At 39.1% G+C, this 15,079-nt stretch overlaps 1 protein-coding gene across 2 annotated transcripts in view; it reads right to left on the reverse strand.

Moving 5' to 3' along the window:
• MARCHF2 (membrane associated ring-CH-type finger 2) overlaps positions 1–14,929 on the reverse strand; it is a 750,969-nt gene extending 736,040 nt beyond the window's left edge. Inside the window, exon 1 of one of the 2 annotated variants that reach the window (XM_044090677.1) lies at positions 14,704–14,929. The gene's annotated coding sequence lies outside the window, so the exon portion shown is untranslated. The remainder of the gene's footprint in view (positions 1–14,703) is intronic. The other variant, XM_044090676.1, reaches the window with a different exon arrangement.
• Positions 14,930–15,079: the final 150 nt, after the last annotated feature.

The following is a 15,079-nucleotide window of genomic DNA, read 5'->3' on the forward strand; positions in this document are numbered from 1 at the left end:
ATATAATCCCTGTTCTGAAGGGGATTTGGGCCTCCTTAAAGAATGATTACATGCAGAGATCTGCAATCGTAGGACTGATGCATATCTGCTGACATCATCATATCAAAATACAGTGAACATTTTAAAACATGAGAACTAGTGCAAGATTACTTCCTTTCTTAGCTGAGCAGAAGCATATTGGTGTCAAGCCCTCCTGACAACCAAAAGGCTAGTATTCTTTCTTCTGGATTTATCTGGTGAAAGCAAACTGGGACATTCAAATTAAAGCACATCAGAAAACATGACTGTGCAGGACTGCATATCTGCTGACACCATCATATCAAAATACAGTGAACATTTTAAAACATGAGAACTAGTGCAAGATTACTTCCTTTCTTAGCTGAGCAGAAGCATATTGGTGTCAAGCCCTCCTGACAACCAAAAGGCTAGTATTCTTTCTTCTGGATTTATCTGGTGAAAGCAAACTGGGACATTCAAATTAAAGCACATCAGAAAACATGACTGTGCAGGACTGAATGCAGCTGACAGCAATGTGCCGAAATACATTACTATTGTGTACTTATACATTCATTTGATCACAATCACTCACCCAAGGTGTGCAGCCAATAAAGTGGCTATAACTGGTAGGTACAGAGGGAGCCCACAGATAAAACTGACTGACTCCTACTGTCTGCTCAGAGTTGAACAGTCACTAATCTGGGTTGGCAGGACTAGTGAGACGAAAGATGAACTACAATGTGACAACTTTTTTTTTTTATTTGATGCCCGACATCAGAGGTGTATATATTTTAAAAAGTAGGAAGAATGAGGAGTTACTGAGGTAGTCTATAAACAAGCTGTTTTATCACAGGTAAATGGTCACGGACCTACAGCAGTACAGCCTACCTAACTCCAGTTTGCGCCATCCATTCAGTTACTTTTTCAGAAATGCTTTCTCTAAAGTTAACAGACACCATTCCCTTGCAGTTTTGTAAGTTTGTCCCCCAAGGGTAGGAGGCCAACCAACCTTATAAGACTTGTCCTACAGTGACAGCTTTCAATAGCAGATTTAATCATCTGCATACCCAGAACCATGTTACCATTACTCTAAACAAAAACTGTGTTTTTACTTTCTAATTTGCTCCTGAAACAACTTTATGTAACCTTTGGCCTACAGAGAGTGGTTGCTTCAAACCGGACAGTGCCAGGTTTTCTGGGTGTACATCCCTTGACATTAACTATGCTTATACAGGAGCAGTGTTATTCCCACCAAGAACAGATTAAATAAGTACTACACTGGTACGTCTCCCTCTTAATAAATGGTCTACAAACATTTGGCATGACAGCAAAGTTGCACCAGCAAATAATGCCTTAAAATTCATGTCAGTTTAATAAGAATTCATGCTATAATCTAACTTTTCCCCAACTTTCATTAACGTTGCTTCTCTTTTTAGAGGCACTTCTACAGGAAAATGTTTCTCAACACTGCTTCTCTCTTCTCTCATCACTGTTCCCACCCATAGTTCCCACAAGTAATTTGCTACTCAGCAAAAAAGTTTATTTTCAAGATCTTTCAGAGTGCAGTTAACTACTGCAGTAATGTATACTTTTGTTTATTTTTCCCTTTATGAGACTGCATGCACGCCACTCATACAGCTTTGACTTAACTGTAATCTTTACAAACTGTAATAGATCCAGTTTCTCTGTAAATAAATGACCCATTTCTAAGGTACATTTTGTCCCCTGTTGGTTGGTCCTTGTAGCTGAAATAAATGTATGACTGCCTATGTCATAAGTGATGATTTTATAAAGATGTTTGTTTGGAAAAAAAAGGGGGGGGGGCAGGAATTGAATAATTTACGTAATGTTGCTTAGGTTATAGGATACGTAGCAATACATATTAAGTACAATGGTTGTAAACATGAACTTGTTAATATTGTTGGATTACTTTTATAGAAATGAAAATTTGCCTTTATCACAAGTGATAATTCAATAAAAAGGGTTTAAAGGAGAACTGCACCCACAGACTCAAAACATGTTTATTTCATCATGGTTTGGCATTTCCTATATTATTAACACCCCTCTGGGACTATTTGCAAGCTTTTAAATATATTTATACGTAATTTCAAGTCTGACCACATTTCAAGTCCGACCACATGGGGTCTGGCATCTTGAAGTAATTCTGATTGTTGTCTGTAAAAAAATTACATCACACAGGCATCTTTCTTCCTAAAGCTCCTGTCACTGCACTGACTTTACATGCATACACTGCTGTCTTTCAGTCAGTTAGTTTTAAGTAACATTTCATGCCGTTCAATGACAACTTAAAACACAAAGTGCAAATGTCACAGAACAGACTTTCAAAGTGCTTTTTCCTGCTGCTTCTTTTTAGAATAGCCAAACTGCTTTGAAAAAAGAGATTTTTGGAAAAAAAAAAGTAGAATAGTAAACTGCAGTCTTTTGTGAAGCCTGAATTGTACTTTGACTCATCTCTCATCCGCCCTTTACACCTAGCTTCCCTAGTTGCCAAAGTGCTAAGGGTAATTTCAGTGGTTACCTGCTGGGATTGACAGCTCACAGGAGACTCGACTCCTGTACTATTTTCTTTTCCAGACTTTAGTTTCTGTATGGGTAGGGTTAGGACCAAGGAGCTGTGACATACAGCATGGGTGGGTTTTTAGGACAGTCATGATATCAGTATGGAGAGGGAATTGGGCAGAAAACTACCTGTATTTAGTGGCCTTGATGGCATCAATGAACTGGAGGCTGCAGCAAGCTTTTCCAGGGTGGGAGAAAGGTTTTTTGAAAGTGCAACCACCACAGCACAGTAAGGTACTGTTCTAATGGAGAGAAACAGTTGTGTAAAATATTTTAAATGCTATATCGTTTATTCATAGCAGGGACAGTAAATAGGGAGAAAAGGGCCAGAGAAGTTGAACATTTAATGACAGAATCCCATTGTTGTCCTTAAAAAAAAAAGAAGAAGGAGCATCCATGTTGGTTCACCCAGTTAAAAAAAAAAACGTACCTTCATAATTTCACAAAGTTTTAATGGGATACATAAATCTTTCCAACAAAATTAAAATGTTTTAAAATGCAACAAATCACATTAAATACATACAATATTCAAAATCCAAAGACTAAAAAAATCATATAATTCCTACAAGTAGGCAAGCCACTACAAGCCCCACCACATTACCTAAATATCCCAACTCAAAACTCACAAACTTTGGGAAAGACAATAAACTGAAGTAATTCAATTTTCCCCAGAGGCTGTCCACCTTAAGATGTTAAGACAGCATTACATTCCATTTTATATTTTGTATTCTATTCTGAGTCTAATGCTAGAGAAGTAGAGAGGGGTGACAATTTTTGGACCTAGAAGATAAACCTTTCGTAATCACCTGGACTAGAGAATGACTTTCTAAATGAAAGCAGATATATATTTGGTCAAAGAAGAGTCTGCAAAAGTTCCTAAACGCCTAATAACTATCAGTTTTAAGAGAGGTGTCATTTATGTGGCATGTGCATGGATGCTCATGTTTTCCCAAAGGACATAATGCTACACTTTTTAACCTTTAACTATGGACCATGGCCCTGGCACCACATGTAAGCAACAGGCTATACTTAAGGCTCTTGAGAGTCCTCCAGAGGGTTGATGGCAGTTTCCAAACTGGATCAGTCAAAAGACCTCCCGACATCAGCTTTAAGGACAAAGCAAGCACCAAATAGTAACAGTCCTAGTAGTGACCCTTTTACATGACAGCATACCCCAAACCTTAAAGGCTTGGATTCTGTCACAGTCAGCTTGCTATAACAGCAGGTTACATTTGTTATGATTACCATGTCAATAATGCTCAAGTACAGAATGGTATTGAATGCATGCCTTGACCAAATTATGGTAAAAGGTGTGAAACAAAATCTGCCCTCATCTACTGCCTTCTTCAAAGTTTACTATCTTGAGCAGGCAGGATGTTACAGTCCCTCAAAAAACAGTAAAAGTAAAATTGTCACTTTCTGTTTTAAGTTCCATAATGATGCCTTCCATTATTATACAGATAAGACCTGTATGGCTTACTCATGTACACTTGCATGAGACCACTTAAAAGGATGAGGCTGAACAGTGCAGCAAGTAGCACCTACCAAGGGGAGAAAACGCTGAGAGGAGAAAGGAGCCACTTTTGAGATTTTAAGTATTTTCTTCTGCTTTTTTGTTAAGAATTACTGCTTTGCCGCCTACTTTTCAGCGTTTTCCAGCTTGCTAAAGTTTATATCTGTATTAGAAACAGTATTTAGAACACATCTAGAGCCTGTTTACTGCATTTCCTGTGTTGCACTTAATTTAAAATAGTTTTTTTCTCTTAAAACTGCATATTACCTGACTTTTGGCCTAGCACTCAAGTGTGGGGTCATTTATTGCACTGTTGTGATTATTTTGCTACTCGTGCATCTCTGCTACCTTTAAACTAAAACAAAAAAGAAAAAAAAATCTTGCTTTTTTCCCACTTTCTGAAATTTAAGAAAGTTCAGTTACAGATCTGCTGTTCTGAACTGTTTGTAAGTTTCTTGGAGGCCAGTGCTTGCTTGGACTAAAGGGAAGTCTCTGTGTTCACCAGTGGCAGTGGTTAACACTGAACAGCCTGCCTGTCCCTGTAGGAGTGGTTACTGCCTAGAAGCTGTAGTTTTATTGGCCATTTTGGGTCAATTCTAAACTCCTTGATCTCTATCTCTTAAAAACCTGCAACCCTCTTTTAGCGCAGTCTTGCGCACAGAGCAGCGTCGGGCAGCGCCACTTAAAGAAGCTGAAAGTATTCCTGGCTCCACAAAGTCTACTCTTCACTTTTTCCCTTAGAACTGCTCTAAATCTCAAATTAAGCACTCTATTCTCATTCTAAAGCCCTGCACTTGCTCGTATAAATAATCTCATAGGTAAACACAAACTAAAGCACTACATCCTCTTATACTCCTTCAAAGCACTTGCTCCCTATTGGTTCTTTCTGATCAGTCAATAAGTAGTTCCTTATATTATTCAGGCATGTCTAAAGGTCAGTTTTGAGTTTACTCTCCAGTCCAGCTGGTGAATCTGGGAATCTTAAGGCAATGTTACAACTGCCTTATGTATACAGACCACCCTCTCCTCCTCCCAACAAGCTCAAATATATGTGAGAGATGCAACTATATAGCCAAACTGGAGGCTAAGCTCTCTCAACCCAGTACTGGCACAGCCTGTCAGGAGGAGAAGGTAACCACACACACCACAAATCCAGTCTCACATAGACCTATCGCATCAGCAAACCAAACACAAACACACAAAAACATACTCGGAGGCTCTAAATAAAAATCTGCCTAAGCAGCAGAGACCTCCAAAGCAGACATCCAAGCAACACCTACCACGAAACAATATCCACGTAGCACATAGCTCACAAAGTCAGTGTGCCACACAGTCACAGCCCTTAAGGCTAAACAACATACCTAATACACTTGTAATAGGGGACTATTGTCAGACACACTGACGTCCCACTCACCAGGCTGAACAAGGAGAAAGTCACTGTAAGCTGCCTGTCGGCAGCCAGGATCCGCCACATAACACAAGCACTCGGGTCACTCCAAAGCAAATATGACTCCGTCATTGTCCATGCTGGTGTGAATGACTTGAGACGTACCTCCCTGGACTACATGAAAAAAGATGTACAGGAGTTCTTTGATCATGTAGCCCAGGCCGGTATGACCCTGACCTTGAGTAGCATCTTACTCTCACCAAGAATGATGCCACAGTATAAAGACAAAATTATCAATTTTAACAATTGGCTAAAGTATTGGTGTCATTCAAAGGGGATCCAGTGTCTGTCAGCCTGGGATGACATGCTCAACAAGCCATGTTGCTTCGCTAGGGACAGCTTGCACCTGTCACCCCTGGGTTTTTGAATACTGGCTAAGGTTCTTGCCTCCCCCATAGTGCCTTTTTTAGGCAAGGCTCAAAAGAGAAATCCACCCCCATAGACAACACAAAGAAAAAAAAACTAAGGATAATGCTGCTTGAAGTCTAAACCTCAAGATGCACACACTAGAGACTCTCCTCAGTATGGAGAATATCGATATCTGTGCAGTAACAGAAACCTGGTTCAAGGCTCCCGAGAGCACCTCAGAACTACCAGGCTATACTTCATACCATGCTTTCCGGCCCCAAAACTCGGACCGAACTACAAAAGGAGGGGGAGTATCCATATATATCAAAGATACCCACACCTCCAGGCTAGTGGCACTGCACGAAGCTTCGGAGACTATCCATGTGCAACTAACAGTGGGCAAAACTGCCTTTCAGTTTGTAACCTGCTACAGACCACCCTCCCAAACACAGGAACCTCACTCTGCTTTCCTGAGAACACTGGAGAATATGAAGGTCTCTCCAAACACTATTATATTGGGTGACTTCAACTACCCAAACATCGATTGGGAAAACTACTCAAGCCCAAACACCCTAGCCCAACGGTTCCTAGAATTTATAAACTCAAATGCTATGGAACAACTGGTCACCACTCCCACAATAGTGGGAAATCAGTCTGAACTAAATTTATCTCACTGTATGCTGGCTTTGTCCTCAGGGACTGAGTGGTTGTTAATGTTACGTATCAGCTGGATGCAATAACAGGAAGTGTTCCTAAATATTCTAACATAGCTGAAAATGGCATTATGATTGTGCTCGACAAAGGTGGAAATTTTCATGTCATACTTATTGTTGGTGCTTTGATTTTGTACTCAAGTTCTTTGGGCTTTTCAGTTTATTCCTTAGGATGAGGAGGTTTTTTTTCCACAGGTTATACAGCGTGCTTACATTAGTATTCCACCGTAGGGGTTTATTCCTAAACTCTGCATTGGTCCTTAGCCAACACAAAATTACAATGTCCTGATAGTTTCTTTTCACACCTCAACAGTTCTATCAAGTCTGCCTTTGAGAAATCTCTAAAGATCGTAGAGTTTGTTGGCAGGCTGCCTTGGGCCTTCATGGTGAATACTACTGAACTGTAGTCACACCTCTCCAGTGAGAATCACTGCAGACAGAGCATAATGGAGCTATGTTTGTACGAATCTGACCAGTCAGTTTTTAAGCCTCTGGTAGGGAACTGCACTATCTAGTCTAGACAATTTACACTGATGAAATCTAGGAAGCATTGTGCGTATTTGAAAAATGTGCACTACTACAATCAATGGATAGTTGATATCCCCAATATATTCAGCATATAATATATCATTCAGCAAAAACACAACCCCTACCAATTACCACATCAATGGCAACCCCTACCAATTACCACTTCAACGGCAACCCCCCCAAGCATACAACCTGTGGTGAGAGACCTGGACACTCAGGTTGATAACCACCTCACATTAGACAATCATGTAGCGGCAGTGGTCAGAAAAGCCTTTTACTTGGTTCATCTCATAAGTAAAGGGATTGTATCCAGAAAAAAGGAGGCTATTGCCTCTCTATACTCTTCCTTCTTTAGACCAATAATTGAGTAAAATGCCCTGCTTGGGATGTACTTCTCCAAACATCTGCATCAATTGAAATGGCCTCTGAAATACCTCACAGAGAATCCATGGCCTCCAACACCTGTCCTATGCAGACAGACTCAAATCACTATCATTCTACTCCTCACACACTATCTGCTCAAAAGGCCTGGACCTAATATGAGACATCAACAAAACCTGCTGGAGGCAGACAGGGTAGCCTCTGGGAGGTAAACCTTTGGAATAGACTTCCCATACATGTCAAACAGAGCACCTCGCTGAACCTCTTCAAGCGCAACCTTGATGAGAGGATGGGAAATCACAAATTTGTACCAGGGGTTCCACCTGTGTTCCTCACTGAGGTTTCTTTTTGGATAAACTTTTGGCTAGGTAAGGGCCCTAGGGCCATTAGCCTAGTAACCTCCTATGAATAATAATGACTGATTTGATAATGAAGTTTGTGCAGTTATACCTCATAGGATGTGGTGCCACAGAGGGGGTTCTATAGTTGGCTAGGGCACTATAAAAGATCTTATTGATAGTTGCTGGTAAGAGGGGTACCTCGATGTTATCTTGCCACACTGGTCTGAATGCGATGGAACTGTGAAGGAATAGACGCACCATCACCACCTGTAACACAGACACTGACAGGATAGGGTCTGAACCAGTGGTAAGCGTTGAATCCTGGAAGGAAGAATATGTTAGGACTGCACTGGAATAAAATTAAGAAAAATGCAAATGTTGATATTCTCTAGGGTAAGGAGGCCTTCAAACAAGAGCAGATTCTTACTGAGGATTCTACCATTGAGCAGCACTGCATTTATACCATCATGACTTGGTTCGATTAGTTTAGTAGATGGAGGAGACAGGCACTGCCTAAAAAGGCACTATGACTGTATAGAAAGTTTGGGACAATATATGGCAGCCCCGAGGATAAAGGTGCAAACCACTCCTGGCAAATCAGGTAGGACTACCAACCATCTTGTCCCAGGATGACACAAAAGGACTACCAACCATCTTGTCCCAGGATGACACAAATTGGACCCCTTTACAAATGACACCAATAAGTAATCCATTTTTTATATTCAATTATTTGTTTATTTTATGGCAATTCTCAAAGGTAGGAAACTGCTTAAGACTACTACTTACCAGAGATGGATATATATTCAGAGAAATACTTCATGTCTCAGTTCTCATAACCCGTGGATGTTTAGCTTGTTGAATCCATGCACTTTAAAAGTAAACTCACCGCTACCCTTTCTTTGTTTAACCTGGTACTGGTTCATCTGTACACCTCACTATGGAGTCCCATATGACTAGCCAGTTTCATACCTCAGTGTTGAAGTTTAATTTATGATTGAGCTTAAAAGGGATGATTTTGTGCTCAACATTCTTGAAAGCCCGTTTTAAGTCCAATTTTTAAGTCTATAAAAACTCCACTTATTAAAATTCTTACCTTTGTGTGATGGAGTGCCGAACAGCATTTTCACTCATTACAGCCTTGGGTTATACTTCTGTTCAACTTTAAAAAGCTGCACGCTCAAGCTCACGCCACTGAGGATAAAACAACAAATTTTAACTTCAGTGGGTCAACGCAAGGAAAGTGTGAGGTGTACACAGACTTTAATGGCTACACTACGTCGCATGCAAAAGCATATGTCCATTAAAGTCTATGGATGCACCAGACAGCATCCCTAAGGTGGCATCACTGAGGGAGGCATTAAATTTGACTTGTAGTTTAATAAAAAGTTTAAAAGGTTTTCTTCATTAAAAAAAAGTCCAAATAAATAAGGAATGGAAAGAATTCAGATGCATTAGCAGTTAAACTTGTCAGATGCCATGATGCACCTATTAATCTTGGCAAAACATGATGCTTCTTCTATACGTTAGCATATATCTTAGCCATATACTATATGGTCACTTCATTGTGTCCTACCCTAAGACTTAAACTTATTTTTTCTTTACATGTCAGCAATTTGGGTGCATATGTTTGTCAAACATTTCAATTACTGTGACAAAGGCTAGACACAGTTCTACAATCCTGGGGATTCTGGGATTAAGAGCACTTGGGAAAAGGTATAACCATGGCATACTTGAATTGCTGGGAAACATTAACAGGACTTATGGAGAGGCTGTAAACATAAATAGATGTTTGATAATTACACTGTCTACGGCTGTCAGACTGCCTGGTCTGACACAGAAGATTACAATAAAGAACATGAAATATATCATTAGCTGATACAGCCCCATTTTAGAAAACGTTTTAGTAATTAGTAAATATGGACACAGCTTAAAAAGACAAGTTGTTGTAGGAGCTTGTAGCCTTAATACCAAGAGCCTCCCATCCTTTGCAAAAATACAACCAGAGATGATAGTAATTTCTGAATCAGACCCAGGGGCCAAAACTAACTCAGCAAATTATTTTGCTGATAAGCTTTTTCCTGGCAACCTGCTCACAATAAACTGTCTCAGTACTTTGTAGACATGGCAACTGTTCTCCTTGGGGCTACTAACCATAACCCTTAAAAAATTTTTACTTCGACAATACATCAAATGCATTCTAAAAATTGATACATTTACTTCTATTGGTAAAGTAAATAACGTTAGCAGAACAATTACACCAAAATAAAATTTCTGTTTTAAATAATTCTGCCAGTAGAAGCCACCCGTTAAAGACAATCTAACTGATGTATCACCAAACAGATTTGTTTGGCAACACTTTCACCAACAGAGGCTACCAGTAATCAAACAGTACAGCTTTCAACAGATACCAGATACAATAACCTTGGCAAGTTACCAAATAGAGCACAGAATGCATCCCTGTAATGCAAAGCCTTGATTTTTGCTTATTTTCCCCATATTTGCATACTCCAACTTTGTTCTTATCTGTTGTCAGTTTGCATAACACAGAGATTTTGCTACCGATTACACCACAAGCAAACCCCGGCACCTAAGAATTTGGTGAGGGTATGGACATACATAGGCCAAAAGAAAGCCAGTGCTCCTATCTCAGAAGGCACACAAGGGATCTATAAACCTGAAACTGCTGTTCACAATCGCTAGACTTATTAGCAGAGCTTCATGAAAACATACAAACTAGTGCACACTGAATAATGTGCCCATTACAAAAGAAAATGCATTTGCACAGGCATTATATGGTAAGCAAATCCCTCATGGCTCCATTATACGTTCATGACAGCTCCCGCTGTCCACCTCTCCTTCCCCAGTAAGCGACTCTGGCAGACTCCAGCACTCAGTAAGACAGATGGCACTGGAGAGACAGAGCAGAAAGGAGAAGACTGCAATGTGAAAAGAAAAAGAAGCTGGGTTAAAATCTCAAGCACTTAAAAATCCGCTCCAGTTTCAGGCTTTACTATGCAATCAGTTTTTTGTTCCTACAGCAGCAAAGCAAGACCAACTTCAAATACTTTAGAATATTTAACACCCACTGGAAAATAATCTGCTCAGTCTCTGAAGGGGACGACTTATTTCCATGAACAATTTTACCATTTAAAAAACACAAAAGTCATCAACCAGCTCACAATGTTCCAGTTGGTTGCACGTTGGTTTACAAGGTCCACTGAACATGTAGGAGAAACAAACAAAAGTAGGTTTTGTACAACAGAATTGGAAACAGTTGCACGTCTTGTTGCTGGCTGTGATATACTAATAGCAGAAGGACAGTATACTGAAAGACATAATAATGTGGCAAGACTGTTGCATTGGGAATTGTGCAAACATAATACTAAAGGAAATGAGAAGCACTGGAAACATGAGCCACAAAGCATTATATAGAATTATGAAGTTTATATATCACATGGGATCACCCACTACCAACAGTTCAACCAATAGATGCGAGAAAACCAGATATAGTAGTCCATAAAAAGAAGACAAAAGTAGCATTGATCATTGAAATCGCTACAACTAGTGACTACGGTGTCTTACGTAGAGACACACAAAGTAAAAAAATCCCAGGATTTGCAGGCAGAAACAAGGGCAATGTGAAAGGATATCCTAGAAGGACATATTCCAATAGCAGTAGAAGCAATGAGCCTCATAAAAATGAATTTACAATCATACTTGTATATGTTACCGATACATGCAACTCCATATGAATTGCAGGAATCATCAATGGGCACATTGCAGGTGCTGAGAGGAGCACCTCTGGCTAACATCAAAGATTGAAACAATACTAATTTCCTGAACTTTAACCACACTTTGATTTAGGAATGGGGACCATTCCTATAATGGTATTAGAAACCCAAAGTACTTGGGGAAATTTTAAAAAGTTATAGTGTATTAAATGCAGCAAAAATTAAATCATTTATACAAATGTAAAAAAGGAGTGAATTTAGCACTCATCTGCAGATGAATTCTACTGATGTCACAATGTGTGACTGTTGTACTTAGTGAACAAAAATTAAAGCATCACGTGGGTGTAATTTTTCCACAATCTAAAGCAATGAACTTTGACAGCAGCAATGTATCACCCAAATATCCCACTGAAATACAGCTCTACAGCCTCACAAACAACAAAACAAATTTTGCCACATCCTGTATGCCCTCCAGCAGAATTTCATATTTATTTTCACCTGTAGTGCACATGAAAGGAAGATAACACACGAGTTATTTACATGATTTAGTAGAAGAGACACAGGCAGAATCCAAAATTTTTGGCTGAAATTGTTGTAAAACCTGGATGCTATACAGAGAAGCTTAAAGGCTGTGGCTTCACAGCCCTTGGTTGTTTTACACAACTACTACTTAATGCATCCTATAAATGGGGGCCTACAACACAGAAGCACACCCACAACACTTACATACAACATACTTTGGAACATCTTACACTCGCAGTTTACTATCCCCCCCAAAAAATTGTCAATATTACTCATTAACACACTGAACAAAGTAAGCACTAAGCATTTACAGTGCCCTAGTAGATTTCACAACACACAGTAAGCCAATGGTCTACTAGTTCACCAGCTTTAAAATACTGATGTTTACCATTGTGACATAACATCTCAAACAATGATATCAAAGAATATACTAAGCAATTCACTTAAAGTAGCGTTTCTGTAAATGTGATTTAAATGGATATACTGCATTACTTCGGGTTCTTGTTTTTAAATGCCTTTTATTCTTGTCTTTTCCAACAGTCATATCAGAAGTATTCTTTAGAACGTATCTATCATCCAACAATATTCTCAATGTAGCATTAATTTTCTGAAATAATTTCAGGCAGCATCTAGTTAACTTAAGTTCCAAACTCTGATGTATAGATGGTTCACAAATACATCCTCGTTCATGCATCCATCATATCAGGAAATGCCATGTGGTTCGAAATTAACATATTTCAATAACAACTCTGCTGTAAATTGTATTAAATATCATAAAAAAATATTAAAGGCAGAATAAACTGCCAGCACAGCTGCAATTTTTCAATGCAGTAAATAAACTTGCACTAATATGAACAAGACGCAAGTAGTTTAAAACTTAGTGTAACCAGGTCAGTAGATGGTGCATAGTAAAGCCTACAAAAAAAAAAATATATATATATATATATATATATATATATATCTTTGGCACAAAATTCTTTTGAAATTCCGTTTTCAAAGCAATAGACATGAAATGCTGCAAAATAAAAAATACACAGAAAAAGAGAAACTTTCAGTACAAAAGAAAAACCAAGTCAGAAAAATATGTGTGTGTGTGTGTGTGGGGGGGGGGGGGGGGTTAGAAAAGGATGACTTCTAATGGCAAACACACACACACTCTTGGCAAAATACCATCACATATGGTTTTGCTATCTCCTAATTGTTGAGTTTTAAAATAAAATGTCTGCCTGCTATAACTACTATAATAAGACAATTACAGTGTTTTCGTTCTGATGCAAGGGTCTATCTCTATACCACATTTCCTAATGGGCTGACTTTAATTCCTTGACATATAATTATAGTTATTTTCGTTTGTCAGAACCCCAAACTGTGGTTTTCTACTGCAGCTACTCTCGATGAGCCTGGCAAAATGTCAAAAATTAAATGAAACTGTACTACCAATCTCAAGGGAAACATGTTAGGACTAAGTATTCCCCTCAGAACCTTTGGAAAACATTATACTGTTAAGTTGGGAGATATAAATTAATATTTGTGCCGGCTGTAGTCAGGGACAAAAAAAACTTCCATCCAAAAGGTGGTCTCATTTGCTACTTCCAATTACATAAACAGACAAAACAGCATGACAGGTCAAACTAATTTTTGTGAGGTCACACAGCAAAATACCTGCAGCAGACATACTACATTAATCTTACTTTAAGTCATCCAAAACCCGATAGAAAAAAGAAGTCTAAAGTGTTTGCATTCTTAATTTTAACTTACAACTGAAATCTGCATTAAAGAAAAAAAAACTCGGAAAGAATGTGGGGATACAAGTGTATTTAGCGGCAATTAAAGTCAGCGAGTGAGAGGTATTTATAAGAATAAACTGCAATCTAAAGGGCATTCCCTGCAGGAATGAAAACAATGCACATTTTACTAGACAAAGAAAAAGGAGGAGTTGCCTACTGACAGACCTCAGGTAGTCATCAGGCTCACCAAACGGTTTAGAAAGCAGATGTTATGCATCCCGGCATAGCCTCATGACACCTTTTTTTTGTAACACATGCCAACAGGTTACCTTATGTCAACCTACTGTCACTTAAGGTACACAAAGCTATTAAGTAGACTCAAAACCTACTCCTAATCTCCAGCCAGTCCGCTGAATAATTTGAGAGTTATTGTACATACTTAGTGAACACAGAACCAAAGACAGGCACGTCTTCGCAGCAATGACAACTTAGAATAAGTAACCCATTAAATCAAGAGCCGCGCGTGGACTAGGTCATTTTACAAAGCATTATTTTATGACAACATCCCAACTATACAGTTGGGTAAAATCAGCTGCATAAAACACGAAACCACTACTTTAGGAAAACGAAATGTACAATGTCCATCACGGACTAATACGTGGTAAGGGAATGCCACAGCAGCAAAAAAAATTATGGTCTGTTAAGGGCCGGAGGGTGTAAAGCAACCGAAGGCCAAATACAAGGAGAATATTGTGGAGGAGACCTTCCATATCAGAGTGTAAAATAATAAATACAAATATTCAACTGTAAAGACAATATGTGACACTGTACATGAAAACATGGCGCATTGATCTCTCATAAAAAACAAGACTTACAGCCGTTCCCCTTTTTCTCTAGGTGCCATCCGAAATCTTCGACAACAGTCTTAGGAATCTTCCAGTACTATATTTTTACCAACCCATCATTAAAGGATAAGACCATTTTCTGTTGACTTAACAGCCTGATCTGCCTTTCCCAGCAACAACCCTTCTCCGCTATTCCCAATCATCAACGGCAGACGTAAATCACGCAACTTCCAGCTATTTTTTCCCAGCATAAAACAACTACGTAACGCTAAATGCGCCCCGATTTCAGGAATGAGTTAAGTTCCGTAATTTATGTGAGAGAAGCAATGGGGATTCTGGGAAGACTGCGGGGCGGAAGTATCTCCTTTTTTTCTTCTATCAAAAAAATTGGTACTGTAAACTGGAA

The sequence above is a fragment of the Protopterus annectens genome, chromosome 13.part0 (assembly GCF_019279795.1).
Source record: "Protopterus annectens isolate FY-2018-M chromosome 13.part0, PAN1.0, whole genome shotgun sequence".
NCBI lineage: Eukaryota > Metazoa > Chordata > Ceratodontiformes > Protopteridae > Protopterus > Protopterus annectens.